Raw genomic sequence first — 15,683 nt, 5'->3', positions numbered from 1 at the left:
ACCACCTGTGAAGCGACCCCTCTGCAGGTGGGGAACGGGGGTGGGGGGTGAACAGGGATCCTTATGCTGGTCCTTGTGCTTTGCACCAGGTGCGCTTAACCCGCTGTGCTAGCGCCCCGCCCCCATGACCCAAATGTCTGTCTTATTGAAATTTTCACCAATGTTTCCATTAGTGGTCTTTCCCTGTCATGAAGATAATTCAAAGGGGGCATGATGACAAAGTATGAAATCAAAGATCTAATTGTGTTATACCTGCATACTGAACCAAAGAGATTGGGGGAGTGTTTTAAATAGAAAAAGAGGTGGGGCCAGGTGGTGGCACACCTGGTTAAGTGCACATATTACTGTGCACAAAGACCTGGGTTCAAGGCCCAGTTCCCCGTTCCCCACCTGCAAGGGCAAAGCTTCACAAGTGGTGAAGCAGGGCTTGTAGTTATCTCTGTATTTCTCCCTCTCTCTCTCTTGTCCTTGCCTCTCAATTTCTGTCTCTATCCAATAATACATTTTAAAAAAAGATTTTTTAAAAAGAAAAAGAGGTAAAGGAACAAGGAAGAGGGAAAAATAAGCATTAAATTTTCATTGATGTTAAAAGATTGCTCTTGGAATCTGAAACTTCAGAGTAAGATAGGACCCTGTCTTTTCTGTAGCTTGGAGCAACTCTCCTGTCAACCACCCATCTAACCTCTGTCACTAGAAAGCTATGTGCTGGCAAACTGGCCGCTACAGTTCAAGGTCAGGAAACCCAGCCAACGCCCCAGGGTGGGACAGAACCCAGGCGCCAAGCAGTATCCTCTGGGCTGCTAATTTGCTGGACACACAGAGCCCTGTTCCATAACCTCCCCCTAGGTTGTGGGTGAGTGGAATCCATTAACATTTAAAAATATTTGCAGAAATCAGAGGGGGTGAGGGGGTGTGGGGGAGGGAAGGTATTTCTGGAGGGCTGGACTAAGTGCACTTTCCTGCGTGGCTGGGGCTTTGATAGAGAACATCTGGGTAACTGCTGCAGCATATAGATGGGGTGGAGGGCAGGGAACAAAGGGGGCTTGTGAGAGAGTGCAAGTGGGGGGAATGTACTGGCCAAGGAGGCCTGAGTTAATGTCTAGCCCTTGTTTAGCTGGGGAAGGGGAGTCTGGACAGGAACTGAAGGGTTGCCCTCATGTTACCTGGTGGATGAATGTGTTGCAGACAGGATTGGCCTGGTGAGGCTGCAGAGACGCTGGTTTTCTTGGCTACACGTGTTAGGTGCCTCAGTGAAGGCACAGTTAGTAGCAACCACCCTGGTGGCAACGCAGTGCTGCTCCTTCTCTTGTAGGCATTTGGTTGAGAAAACAGGAGATGGATTGAAGAGGAGGAAACACTTGCTTTCAGTTCTGAAACAGATTTGTCATTGTTTTTCCATGACTAGTTCCATTCGTATGGAAACAAGATAAAGTGAGTTACATATCATGAATAGGTGTATTTCAAACATAGAAGTACTTTCATTAGCTGAAGGTTAAGGTCAGGTGGTTGGCAATCTGTTATTTCTAAGCCAGATTTTGTGTTATGTTCTCATGTATGCATTGCTACACCTCACTCAACATACATACATATATATATATATATATATATATATATATATATATGAAAAATCCTTGTTTAGGCATCTGTGAAATCACAAAAGGCTCGACTTGCTGATGTATTATAAGAACCAGTGTAGTTCTTTTAAGGGTGAGTAAGCTACTCTCCCTTTACTAATCAGATTCTGGTTATAGCTATAAACCGGTTGAGGTGTGCTAATAAGTATGACATGCATTCTTCATCTACAAGTCTCCCCTCCCCTCTTCACGGTGCTCCCCAGCTTACTGCCACTTTCTGAGTATGTTCCAGAAAAATACAAACCCTGCATTTTCAGTGTTGCTGACAGCTTCCCCGCCCCCATGTGGATTCATCCCAGAATCCAGATATCAACACTTGAAACTTCTATAGGTTTTGTGATGACAAGGGGAGCCGATACAAAGTGGCCCCAGAATGTCAAATTTCTGTAGTCTTCAGACTTCATATTTAACCGTTTGTTTTTTTTTTCAAATGCCTACTGCGTAAGCATCTTTTAGCATTATATCAAACAAGATTATTTCCACTTTTCAATTCTGGGATTCCAAATGAAATATTTGTTTCACATAGTGGGTTCTGATTTGCTCAAAGATAGGTAGGCCAGCCCTAACTTCATTAAATTCCATATATTACTCTGCTGACTTCTGTTTCATATTGCTTCTTACTATTTCAGCTAGTTCACAGTATGTTTAAATTTTACTACTAAGATTTTCTATTCTGTTTAAAAATGGCCAGTGGGATAAAGTTATTCTGTGTCTTAAGATTTCAGATGCAGTTATCTGCAACTGGTCTGAAGCCAAACAGGGGAACCCGTTCCTTGGTGCTACAGAAATCTATACTGCAACACCAGCTTTTGTATAAAAGAAAATTTGCTTGATTGAGGTGAGTGACACATCAGGCTTGCATGTCTGATGCCTCAGAAGTCCCAGATTCAATCCCCAGCACCATGAGGCCAGAGCTAAGCAGTGCTGTGGTATAAATAACTTGGCTTTCTTGACATCTGATGGTCTAAGGAGGATGGAGCATTGCTTAAATCAACCTCTCCATTTCACTGTTTTAGAAAATATTTGTACAAGTGGCAGAAGGGGCTGGAGAGACACACTTTGGGATAAAAAGGATTGGGCCTTGACTAGATCTTAAGTTATTGTTTACACAAAAGGCAGAAGGCAACAAGAACAAGGGTGGAAGGGTGGGTGTGAGTCATCAAGTCATCTGGTCTTCAGGGTGAATATCACATCCCTATGTTTGTGTTTATAGCTGTGTCCTTTGGGGGTCACAGTTTCAGGTCTCCTCTATCTGATTGTTTGTCTATTTATGTCATGTATATTTAGCCTAAGATGGACTAATTTCTGTCTTAAGCAGTTTGGCTTTGGCAAAAATTCACAAATTACTGTTAGTCCTGAGTCCTTAGAATGTGAGCTTTCTTCAGTTGTTTAATGTTCAGAATTACATTTTAGTGTTCATCTTTCAGCAATTATAATTATTTTTTAATATTTATGACTTGTTTTTTTCCTAAGGCTTTCCTTTTTCTTTTCATCTCCTTTCCCCAAACAATACACTAGATCCATGTGAATGGAAGATTTACAGTCAATTAAAAAAGAAAAAAAAGAGTTTGAGGGCTAAAGAAATAGCTCACCAGGTATGTTTTGCCATGTATGTGACCCAGGTTTGAACCCTGGCAACATGAGAGGTGTTATGGCACTGGAGGAAGCTCTGGTGTCATGGTATTGCTCTTTCTTTCTCTGCCTTTTGAAAAGGTTTATTTATTTATTTATTTATTTTAGTACATTAAGCAAATATCTCAATGATGCAAAGAAATAAAATTCTAAAGGAAGGTAGTTTACAGCATGTGATACACAGCAGGAGGGACTCAGTAGAAGTAAGAAATACTTTACTCCCAGAAAAAAAAAAATGGCTGTATTAGTGAAAAAAATCACTTTAAAAAGATTAGCACATTAAATTCATGTAAAGCTGATAATTACAACAGTAATTGTTTTTCCTTTTCCTTTTCACATAACTGTGGGATTAGCAATTGTGTAAAGAAGCAAATCCTCATTCAGAGATCATGTTCATCTGATTTAAGATGATTCCTCTTAAGAGAACTGATAGCAACAGAGATCTGACACAGTCACTGCAATAACATCTTTTGTGGAACCGCGCATGCTCATATTCCAATGTTTATAATCTGATTTGGGGGCTCCATGTACCACAGAGGAGATTAAAAGCCTCAGTCCTTCTCCTTCCTTTAGCATGGCCTCCTGGGGAGAAGACCCTGCCCCTAGGGAAGTCTAAACAGTTCTCCAGCTGCTGTGTTTCCAAAGGTGTTTCTCAACCTTTTTATAACCTCTGCCCCTCTTTGATAAAGATAAATCTCATGTTTCTTTGGAAATTATTTTATAGCCTGCCTGAAAAGGGAGTAGTCAAATGTGGGAGGTGGAAGGAGGAGACATGATGGCTTCATTTGTTTCCTCGTTTTTTTTGAGCTTCTTAACTAGCTAAGAAGATTATATATATCAGACTGTCCCCGTTTTGTAATTTTTTTTTAAATTTATTTATTTATTCCCTTTTGTTGCCCTTGTTGTTGTTTTATTGTTGTAGATATTCTTGTTGTCATCGTTGTTGGATAGGACAGAGAGAAATGGAGAGAGGAAGGGAAGACAGAGAGGGGGAGAGAAAGACAGACACCTGCAGACCTGCTTCACCGCCTGTGAAGCGACCGGAGGCTGGAACCGGGATCCTTAGGCCGGTCCTGGCGCTTTGCGCCACGTTCGCTTAACCCGCTGCGCTACCACCCGACTCCCCCCATTTTGTAATTTTTGAAAAGTCATGATTTGCATTCGCATATTAAAATTATACTGTTGGACACGTTTCATTCAGCCTATGTTTTGCTTTTGGGTTCTCTACACACTTCTAGATATGCAAAACTATAGTAACTTAGCATAGTAAATGGAAATAGTGTTTTTTCTCAAATGTCTAAAACATAAATGGAATTTTGGAGCACAAGGATATGTTTGACCTCTCTAAAGACAAAGGTAGGAATTTGGCTCTCCTTGACTTCAAAATTGTAATGTAGTTTTAAATCTATTGAACAAGTGGTTTGGGGACAAAACAAATTTCAGAAGACAATGAAAAGACTATCTTTTTAAAAAATATTTTTAAATATATTTTTTAAAAGGAGACATTAACAAAACCATAGGATAAGAGGGGTACAACTCCACACAATTCCTTATCACTTCCCACTTATCCAGCCAAGTGAAGAAACTCTGAAGAGGTATCTTGAAGCTATTAGTGGTAACGAGTAAGTAATGCACTGGAGCTTGTTATGCTTTCAGCTCTTTTTGTCTTCTTCAAATCTTGGTAAATTTTTCCATTGTGTGGTGATAATACATTGAGATATCTGTTATCATTGTAGTTCTTCAAATCATCTCCAATTATTAATAACATCTACGTTTTATGTTAGGGTTAGATTTGATTTACATGGTTCTTAGTAATCATTTCATTTAGGAAGCCAGAAAATGTAAATGGGATTTCTAGACTTTCATGCTTTCTCACTTGTCAGTGGTTGGACTTTGCTTCTCTCTATTTGGTCTACATAAGCTTTCGTAAAATATTTTGGTTACTTCTCTGATCCTTTGAGTGGGTATCCACATTCTTCTACCTAATCTCCACCTAATCTTTACCTAATTCCTACCTTATCCTCATCATGACTGAGAGTCAGTAGCATCCTTCTTTCCAGATGAAAAACTAAGGTTCTGAAAGACTAAGCCACGTTTGCAAGATTAACTAGAGAGTGAGTGGTAGGCTACAATTCAAACCCAGATTTAGCTAACCATGTAGCCTTTTGAACCAATGCTTAACCCTTCCTCTTGAAGCGTTTTGAGGAGCCTTAGTGAACTATGCTGAAGCCAGTTTGTCTGGACTTGTGATAAAGACATATACCGTCTTAAACAATATGCAGATGTTAATGGAAAAACAAATACCTTCTATTTGGGGATTTAGGTGAGTTTGTTAAAGTGGGGATGGTCCTCACATTGCTTTGAGAGAACTGGTCTTCAAATTGGGTCTTGATCTGGAGATTTTCTATATTGTATATAAGGAGATAAGATTACAGGAGCTATTGCTAGAAATTCTATAAGTAGAATGAGTCAGACAACATGTCTCTTGTTCTGGTGTTGCCTCTGTGTTGAAGCTACCAAGCAAGGTCATTACATTATTTTTCCTATCTTGTTTGTTATTCTGTCCTTCTGAAAACTGGGGGCCAAGCAGCTTGAACCACTTGCTGTTCTTTGCACATCCTTGATAATGATTGAAGATCATGTCTCAGGTCACTGTGCTCCTGCTCCATCATAGATCAAGAGGTTTGTCTGCAGCCTCTTCACAGAAAGAGATCAGGTGCATGTTGACTTTTGACTTCAGCATTATCTAAGGAAGATGTTGATTTCAGAGTGATTCCTTTGATAATTCATGGTCTCTTTAACACAGGTCACACATTAATGTGCCTCTTCTGGTTTCCTCTTATCACTCTGATCTGGAGATTACTGTTTAGCAAGTCCCTGTTATACTTTGCTTAGACTAGGCTAGATGGATATCTTCTTTTATTATGAAGAGCCCCTCCTCCTTTTTTTTTTTTTCCTAGTGGGATGTCTTCTGTGAATGAAACATGAATATATTTCTCCTTACCTTTAAAAATTAGGCTGGATAGCCTAGAAGGTGACACAATGGGTAGGGCATTGAGCTATCAAGTATGAGGTCCAGAGTTTGATCCCTAGCATTATATGTGCCAGAATGATGCTCTGATTCTCCCTGTAGCCTTCTCCTACCCTTACCCCCATTAATAAATAATTGAATCTTTTAGAAAATCAGCTCGGAGGGTAGGTGACATGGATAAAAAGGATCCAACAGGAAAAACTTTCAATTACAAAATAAATAGCTTAAGGTATAACATGGGTGGTTTGACTTTTATGTGGAATATAAATAACTAAAACAAATGAACTGGCAGGAAAAAAAAATCCTTACTCTTCAACCCGGTAAAAAATCTTATGGTTACCAGAAGGAAGGAAGAGGATTATATAGAGGGGTCACTGATAGTGAGAGTACACTAGGACTTTAGTGGTGGGCATAATGAATTGTATACAGATAGAGATTTTTATAAATATATGGTATTCTATATATGATATAAATTTAACTTTATAAACCTATAACCCTGAAATCCTATAATCTTTTCAAACCAATAAATAAATAAATACATGTAGAAAAGTTAAAATATGATGGTGTAATGTTGACTATAATCAATAATGTGTTTCAAAATAAAGATGTTCAGATGGTAAATAGACTTTCTATTATGATCATTTTGCAACATATTGAGTAATTTTGTTGAACACCTGAGATAAATATTCTTGTCAATTATATTTTTGTAAAAGTCATCTGGCAACTATGACTAAGCATCAGAATTATCTGTTTTATGTAAGCTAGATTCACCCATGACTACATTTTGGCACATCATATTAAACTTTTTTTTTTTGTCCTGCTGGAGCATTGTGCCAGTATGATTCATGATTACATCACTCCCAGTGGATTTTTTTTTTAAATTTTCAATATAAACAGTGAGGGAAGGCCAGCAAAATAGTTCACCTAGATAGTGCTCTTGCTTTGTTATGCATACAGTCCAGGTTGGAGCTCGGTCCCCACTGCCCTGGAGGAAGCTTCAGGGCAATGTTATCTTTCTATCTCTACTTCTCTCTATCTCTTTCTCTCTGTCTGAAAAAGTTGACTTGGAGTGGCGAAGCCCTGGTTAAAAAAAAAAAAAGAAAGAAACAGGGAGAGAAGAGGAAGAGGGAGAAGGAGAGAGAGAGGGAGGAAGGAAGGAAGGAAGAAAGGAAGGAAGGAAGCAAGGAAGGAACGCAGGAAGAAAGGAAGGAAGGAAAGAAGGGACATGGCAGCACTGCTCTACCATTCAGGGAGGCCTTTCCCCCTCCCTTTACCCCCTGCTCCCAGTGCTGTGCATACTTCTCCCATGTTGTTCCAGGTTCTTGAACCCAGGTCCTCATGCATGATAAACTGTATGCTCTACTGAGTGATCTGTCTTCTGGTCCTTGAACGTCAAACTTCTTGTGTGAGAACTTTTCATGGAATAATGTCACAAAATATTAGGATGCTAACCAAACTTTCAGGAGCATCTTTCTATCACTGAAAAGAGACTTCAGGTGTGGAATGACAACCCTTCAGCTTCATTACTCAGGTGAGATCTTTTCTTTCATAGCATTCTCTAATTCCATTCCGGGTGGATCACTTTCTAACAAAGTCCCAAAACCTAGATATATACCAGGTTCTGTGAGAGAGAGCATATGTTCACATGTATCTATAAACAAGTGCAGAATATATACCTGAAAGCAGAAGTACACTAGAGTTTGCAGTGAGTACCCCCCAACACTTCCTCTCCACTATTCCAAGCTTTGGGTCCATGATTGCTCAACAATTTGTTTGGCTTTGTATGTTAACTCTCTTTTCAGCCACCAGGTTCCAGATGCCATCAAGATGCCGGCCAGGCCTCCCTGGACTGAAGACCCCACCAATGTGTCCTGGAGCTCCGCTTCCCCAGAGACCCACCCTACTAGGGAAAAAGAGAGGCAGACTGGGAGTATGGACCGACCAGTCAATGCCCATGTTCAGCGGGGAAGCAATTACAGAAGCCAGACCTTCCACCTTCTGCAACCCACAACGACCCTGGGTCCATGCTCCCAGAGGGATAGAGAATGGGAAGGCTATCAAGGGAGGTGATGGGATGTGGAGATTGGGTGGTGGGAATTGTGTGGAGTCCCTTCTACCCTATGGTTTTGTTGATTTATCCTTTCTTAAATAAAAAATAAGTTCAAAAAATATTAAAGAAAATTTAGGGACAAATAGAATTAAAAATTTAAGGACAAACATTTTATGAATTCAAATAACTGATAAATGTGTTCTACTTACAACTAGGCAGCAAATGAAACATTTTCAGGTTGTATCAGTGAAATATTACTGTTTTTAGAGAAATCAAATGCTAAACTTAGCTAGAGTACAACTGACTGAAATATTGGATGAGTGAGTTGTTTGATAAATGTTGGTGATATTTTTTGAGTAGTTCTAACTTACATTGGATTGTTAACCAAATGTCTGAGTGGTCCTACATGTATTTTTAAATGCAATTAATTTGCTTATATAGGAAAGATTAGTTTCAGTAGTGTTTTTCTCTACTGAAGTAGGGAATAAGGAAAATAAGTATCCCAGTAATTAGAAATTAGTTGTTGAATTCTAGCACTGAAAATGTAATTGAAAGGTCCAACCTCTCCACCAGATCGTAATCATTACCAGATCTAATAGGAACACTTTCTTTTATTCAAGTTTACCTTTCTTTTTGCAATAAACACTAATGCCAGATATTCATTTTTATTTTAATAACTCTATAAAACAGGGCAGATGAAGAAACCAAGAATAACAAGTTTTCAGACCTATTTGGTGTTGGAACAAGCATCAGAAAGAGTCTCTCAATTTTTGAATCAGAGAAAAACAAAAATCTGAGATAGATCTTAATCCTAGTTCTGCCACCCTAGGTCATTCAGTACTTCTGGCTCTCAGTTTGCCCCACTGTATAATAACTGGAATGGGGCACACTTTGTTTCTAAAGTGCCAAGATTATTTTCCCAAAGAGGAGCAGTATAGCAACCTGGAAGAAAGATCATAATATAAATTTGTGCCAGAGTTTTCTCAGCTTTTTTTCCCTTTCTGTTTTAATATTCATACTGTATTCTGTGATTTCATATAGAATCAAATTTTTCTAAAAAGTTTTTATGCTTCCTAAATTATTTCATTTTGTATCAATGATGCTATATTTTCTTTTTTCAAAAAAAAGTTTTATTTATTTATTATTGGGTAGAGACAGAGAGGAACTGAGAGGGGAGAGAGAGACAGAGAGGGAAAGAGACAGAGAGGCAACTGCAGCCCTGCTCCACTGCTTATGAAGCTTTCCTCCTGCAGGTGGGGACAAGGGACTTGAACATGCAACCTTACACACTGCAATGTGTGCACTTAACCAGGTGCACCACCTTTTTTTTTTTTTTTTTTTTTTTTGTGTGTGTGTGTGTGTGTGTGTGTGTGAAGTAAGCTTGGCTCCTTTAAAACTCTTTGCAAAAAAAACCCAAAAAACTCTCAGGTCTCTTTAACATCAGCATTTTCTCTCTAGGGACTTATTGGGAGGAATTAATGTCACATCTACATATCTTCCATGACCTTAGCAAGACGATCCATTATACAAACCATGCAGTATTGGGAATTTGGGGCAATTTTGGAACTTGTTCAAGCCTAAGGAAATTAGGCCCACTCTCAAATTAAACTTCTTTCTTCACACTGTTCATATCACTTCCCACCATCATTTAAAAATATTTTTCTTAAGCTGGTAGTGAAATTGTGCTGAAAGCCTTGGAATATTCCACCTACATACAGCCTTATCCTCACTGATGAGCTATAAAATGGGTATTCTATCCAGTTCATCTTGGGTACATAGTCATTCCCTGCTTCACTGACTGCTCTGTTGACTTGTTTTCAATGGCAGGTCTGCCATTGTTTGCTGCTAGGTCTCAAAAGTTTATTAAGTGACCAGGAACATTGTTGAAGAGGAGCAATACATTTTTTCCCCCTTCAAATTATTTTATTTGGCAGGGGGAGAAAATGGTTTACAGCATATTTGTAGGCACATGAATACAATTTCTCATCTCCCCTTGATAGGTGACTACAAAATACTTTTCACCCTTAATATAGGTTCGTTTCCATCATTGTGCCCCTGAACTCCAATGCTCTCTCAATCCCCTCTTACCCCTTACTCCTTGTGAATCTTCTACTTTAGTGAAATATACCATACCCAGCCCATGTTTCACCTTGTGTTTTCCTTATCTTTCTTTGTTTCTGAAGTTCTACCTAATAATGATATAATCTGGTTTTCATCCTTTTCTCTTTGGCATAGTTTTTTTTTTTTCAGGCTGGTTAAAAAAAATATAATATATATATATAAACCAGAGCACTACTCAGCTCTGGCTTATGGTGGTGCAGGAGATCGAATCAGAGACACTGGAGCCTCAGCCATGAGAGGTTTTTTTTTTTTAATAATTTATTTCTTTATTGGGGAATTAATGCTTTACATTCAACAGTAAATACAATAGTTTGTACATGCATAACATTCCCCAGATTCCCATTTAACAATACAACCCCCACTATGTCATTCATCATCTTTCATGGACATGTATTCTCCCCACCCACCCCAGAGTCTTTTACTTTGGTGTAATACTCCAATTCCATTTCAGGTTCTACTTGTGTTTTCTTTTCTAATCTTGTTTTTCAACTTCGGCCTGAGAGTGAGATCATCCCATATTCATCCTTCAGTTTCTGACTTATTTCACTCAACATGATTTTTTCAAGGTCCATCCAAGATCGGCTGAAAACGGTGAAGTCACCATTTTTTACAGCTGAGTAGTATTCCATTGTGTATATAGACCACAACTTGCTCAGCCACTCATCTGTTGTTGGACACCTGGGTTGCTTCCAGGTTTTGGCTATTACAAATTGTGCTGCCAAGAGCATATGTGTACACAGATCTTTTTGGATGGATGTGTTGGGTTCCTTAGGATATATCCCCAGGAGGGGAATTGCAGGGTCATAGGGTAGGTCCATTTCTAGCCTTCTGAGAGTTCTCCAGACTGTTCTCCACAGAGGCTGGACCAATTGACATTCCCACCAGCAGTGCAGGAGGGTTCCTTTGACCCCACACCCTCTCCAGCATTTGCTGCTGTTACTTTTTCTGATGTATGACATTCTCACAGGAGTGAAGTGATATTTCATTGTTGTCTTTATTTGCATTTCTCTGACAATCAGAGACTTGGAGCATTTTTTCATGTGTTTCTCGGCCTTTTGGATCTCTTCTGTGGTGAATATTCTGTCCAAGTCCTCCCCCCATTTTTGGATGGGGTTATTTGTTGTCTTGTTGTTGAGTCTGACAAGCTCTTTATATATGTTGGTTATTAAACTCTTATCTGATGGATGGCATGTAAAGATCTTCTCCCATTCTGTGAGGGGTCTCTTGGTTTGGGTAGTGGTTTCTTTTGCTGTGAAGAAGCTTTTTAATTTGATGTAGTCCCATAGGTTTATACTTGCCTTAGTCTTCCTTGTAATTGGATTCGTTTCATTGAAAATGTCTTTAAAATTTATGCGGAGAAAAGTTCTGCCAATATTTTCCTCTAAGTATCTGATAGTTTCTGGTCTAACATCCAAGTCCTTGATCCACTTGGAATTTACTTTTGTATTTGGTGAAATACAGTGATTCAGTTTCATTCTGCATGTTTCAACCCATTGTTTCCAACACCATTTGTTGAAGAGACTCTGCTTTCCCCATGTAATAGTCTGGGCCCCTTTGTCAAAGATTAGATGTCCATACGTGTGGGGCCTCATTTCTGGGCTCTCAGTTTTATTCCACTGGTCAGTATGTCTGTTCATGTTCCAGTACCAAGCAGTTTTGATGACAATGGCCCTATAATACAGTTTGAGATCTGGGAGTGTGATGCCTCTGGTTCTGTTCTTTTTTCTCAAGATTGTTTTGGCAATTCTAGGTCTTTTAGGGTTCCAGATAAACATTTGTAGCATTTTTTCTATTCTCCTAAAAAATGTGCTTGGGATCTTGATGGGGATAGCATTAAATTTGTAGATGGCTCTGGATAATATATTCATTTTGATGATGTTAATTCTTCCAAACCATGAACATGGAATATCTTTCCACTTCTTTGTGTCTTTTTCAATTTCTTTGAGTAGTGACTCATAATTTTCAGTATACAAGTCTTTCACTTCTTTGGTTAGGTTTACTCCTAGATATTTTATTGTTTTTGTTGCTATAGAAAAAGGAACTGATTTCTGGATTTCAATTTCTTCTAACTTACTGTTTGCATAGAGGAATGCCACTGACTTTTGAATGTTAATTTTATAGCCTGACACATTACTGTATTGCCTGATGATTTCCAAAAGCTTCTTGCTGGATTCCTTAGGTTTTTCCATGTATACTATCATGTCATCTGCAAATAAGGAGAGTTTGACTTCTTCTCTTCCAATCTGTATGCCTTTAATTCCTTGCTCCTGCCTGATTGCTATGGCAAGAACTTCCAACACTATGTTGAATAGTAATGGTGATAGTGGGCAGCCCTGTCTAGTACCTGATCTGAGGGGAAACGCTTCCAGTTTTTCACCATTGAGTATGATGTTGGCTGTAGGTTTGCTATATAGAGACTCCACTATCTTCAGGAATTTTCCATCTATTCCCATTTTTTGTAGTGTTTTTATCATAAAGGGATGTTGTATTTTGTCAAAGGCTTTCTCTGCATCTATTGATATGACCATGTGGTTTTTGGTCTTGCTTTTGTTGATGTGGTGGATCACATTGATTGATTTACGTATATTAAACCAACCTTGCATGCCTGGGATAAACCCCACTTGGTCATGATGAACAATCTTTTTGATACACTGCTGTATCCAGTTGGCTAGAATTTTGTTCAATATTTTCGTGTCTATGTTCATCAGAGATATTGGTCTGTAGTTTTCTTTTTTGGTTGTGTCCCCATCTGCTTTTGGTATCAGGGTGATGTTGGCTTCATAGAAGCTGGCAGGGAGTATTCCAGTGCCTTCAATCTTCTGGAAGACTTTTAGAAGTAGAGGTATTAGTTCTTCTTTGAAAGCTTTGTAGAATTCATTTGTAAAACCATCTGGTCCAGGACTTTTATTTTTGGGAAGATTTTTGATAACTGTTTCAATTTCATTAGCTGTGATGGGCCTGTTCATGTTATCCACTTCCTCTTTACTTAGTTTTGGAAGTTGGTAGGTATCTAGGAAATCATTCATTTCTTCCAGGTTCTCTAGCTTGGTGGCATATAGTTGTTCATAGAAGCCTCGCATGATATGTTGAATTTCTGCAGTGTCTGTTGTGATATCTCCTCTTTCATTTACTATCCAATTTATTTGGGTGTTCTCCCTTTTTTGTTTTGTGAGTCTGGCTAAAGGTTTGTCGATTTTGTTTACTCTTTCGAAGAACCAACATTTACTTTCATTGATCTTTTGTATGGTTTTCCTATTCTCAATGTTATTTATTTCTGCCCTAACTTTAGTAATTTCTGTCCTTCAGGTTGCTTTAGGATTCCTTTGTTGTTCTTCTTCTAGGTCTTTAAGATGTGCCATCAGGCTGTTTATTTGTGCCTTTTCTTGTTTCCTAATGTGTGCTTATATAGCTATGAACTTCCCTCTTAGGACTGCTTTAGCTGTGTCCCAAATATTTTGATAGCTTGTGTCTTCATTTTCATTGAACTCTCAAAACATTTTGATTTCTTCCTTGATTTCCTCTTTGACCCAGAAGTTGTTAAGAAGTGTACTGTTGAGCTCCACATTTTGGGACTGTTACTAATCTTTTGTTGATTGTTAAGTGTTAGTTTAATTCCACTGTGGTTTGAGAAGATGCTTGGGATGATTTCAGTGCTCTTGAATTGGCTGATGCTGTCTTTGTGGCCTAACATATGGTCTATCCTTGAGAATGATCCATGTGGATTTGAGTAAAATGTGTATTCCAGTTTCTTGGGATGAATGACTCTGAAAATGTCCAATAGTTCTAGTTTATCTATCTCTTCATTTAGCTCCCTTATGTCTTTACTGATTTTCTGCCTGGATGATCTGTCAAGTTGAGATAGTGGGGTGTTGAAGTCCCCTACTATGATTGTGTTACTGTTAATATATTGCTGTAGCTCTTTCAGTAGAAGTTTGATGTATTTAGATGGCTTCTCATTGGGTGCATAGATGTTAATAATTGTTAAGTCCTCTTGATTGACTGATCCTCTGAGCATTAAGTAGTGTCCATTCCTATCATTTTTAATCTTATCTATTTTAAAGTCTATCATGTCAGATATGAGAATAGCTGTTCGTGCCCTTTTTTGTGGGCCATTGGCTTGTATGATAGTTTTCAATCCTTCACTTTAAGTCTGTGTTTGTCTTGTTGAGTTAGGTGAGTTTCCTGTAGACAACATATTGTTGGGTTGTGTTTTCTGATCCATCTTCCTACTCTGTGTCTTTTAATAGGTGAAGTCAGGCCATTGACATTTATTGATATCAAAGATTGAAGATATTTTAATACCATTCTTGTAGCGTTTTAGAGTGTTTTGATATATGTCCTATTTTTGGTGGTCTGGTTGTTTATAGGAGACCTTTCAGAACTTCTTTCAGGGCAGGCTTGGTGATGGTTGCTTCCTTCAACTGTTGCTTGTCTGAGAAGGTTTTGATGCTTCCATCTAGTCTGAATGACAGTCTAGCAGGATATAGTATTCTTGGCTGAAAGCCTTTCTCATAGAGCACTCGATAGATATCTTGCCATTCTCTTCTGGCCTGTAGTGTTTGTATGGAGAAGTCTGCTGCTAATCTTATGGGTTTTCCTTTGTAGGTGACTCTTTGTTTTTCTTAAGGATCCTTTCTTTATCCTTATTCCTTTCCATTCTAAGTATGATATGTCTTGGTGTCTTTAGGTCTGGGTTAATTCTGTTTGGGACCCTCTGGGCTTCTTGAATCTTTATGTCTTTGGTGTTGTCTAGACTAGAGAAATTTTCAGCTATTATGGCCTGGAGAATGCTTTCTTCCTCTCCTTCTCTTTCTTCCTCTGGTAAGCCAATAATGTGAATATTGTTTCTTTTGAAGTCATCCCATAGGACTCTGTTGTTGTTTTCAGCATCTCTTAATCTCTTTTTGAGATCTCTTACTTCTTTTTTAGTTGTCTCTAATTCATCCTCAATCTTCCTAATTCTGTTTTCAGCCTCATGTATTCTATTCTCTCTGCCCTCTACTGCTTTCTGGAGTTCATCTATTTTGTTGCCCTGCTCTGATACTGTTTTAGCTTGTTCAGCTAGTTGCCTTCTTAGCTCAGCAATTTCAGCTTTCAGCTCTCTAATAATCATGAGATAATTAGAATTTTCTTCCATATTCTCATTTGTTGTTCCTGCATTTCTGATTATAATTTTTTCAAATTCTTTACTCACTCCTGTTATTATTTCCTTGGC

General features: G+C 38.6%; 1 long non-coding RNA gene across 1 annotated transcript in view; it reads left to right on the top strand.

Moving 5' to 3' along the window:
- The first annotated feature begins 772 nt into the window (after window positions 1-772).
- LOC132540400 (uncharacterized) overlaps window positions 773-15,683 on the top strand; it is a 192,614-nt gene continuing 177,703 nt past the window's right edge. Inside the window, exon 1 of the long non-coding RNA XR_009551584.1 lies at window positions 773-853. This is a non-coding gene — a long non-coding RNA (uncharacterized LOC132540400). The remainder of the gene's footprint in view (window positions 854-15,683) is intronic.

This window comes from Erinaceus europaeus, chromosome 9, assembly GCF_950295315.1.
Source record: "Erinaceus europaeus chromosome 9, mEriEur2.1, whole genome shotgun sequence".
NCBI classification, from domain to species: Eukaryota; Metazoa; Chordata; class Mammalia; order Eulipotyphla; family Erinaceidae; genus Erinaceus; species Erinaceus europaeus.
The sequence above is the reverse complement of the archived record's forward strand: the minus strand, read 5'-3'. Positions and strand labels throughout refer to the sequence as shown.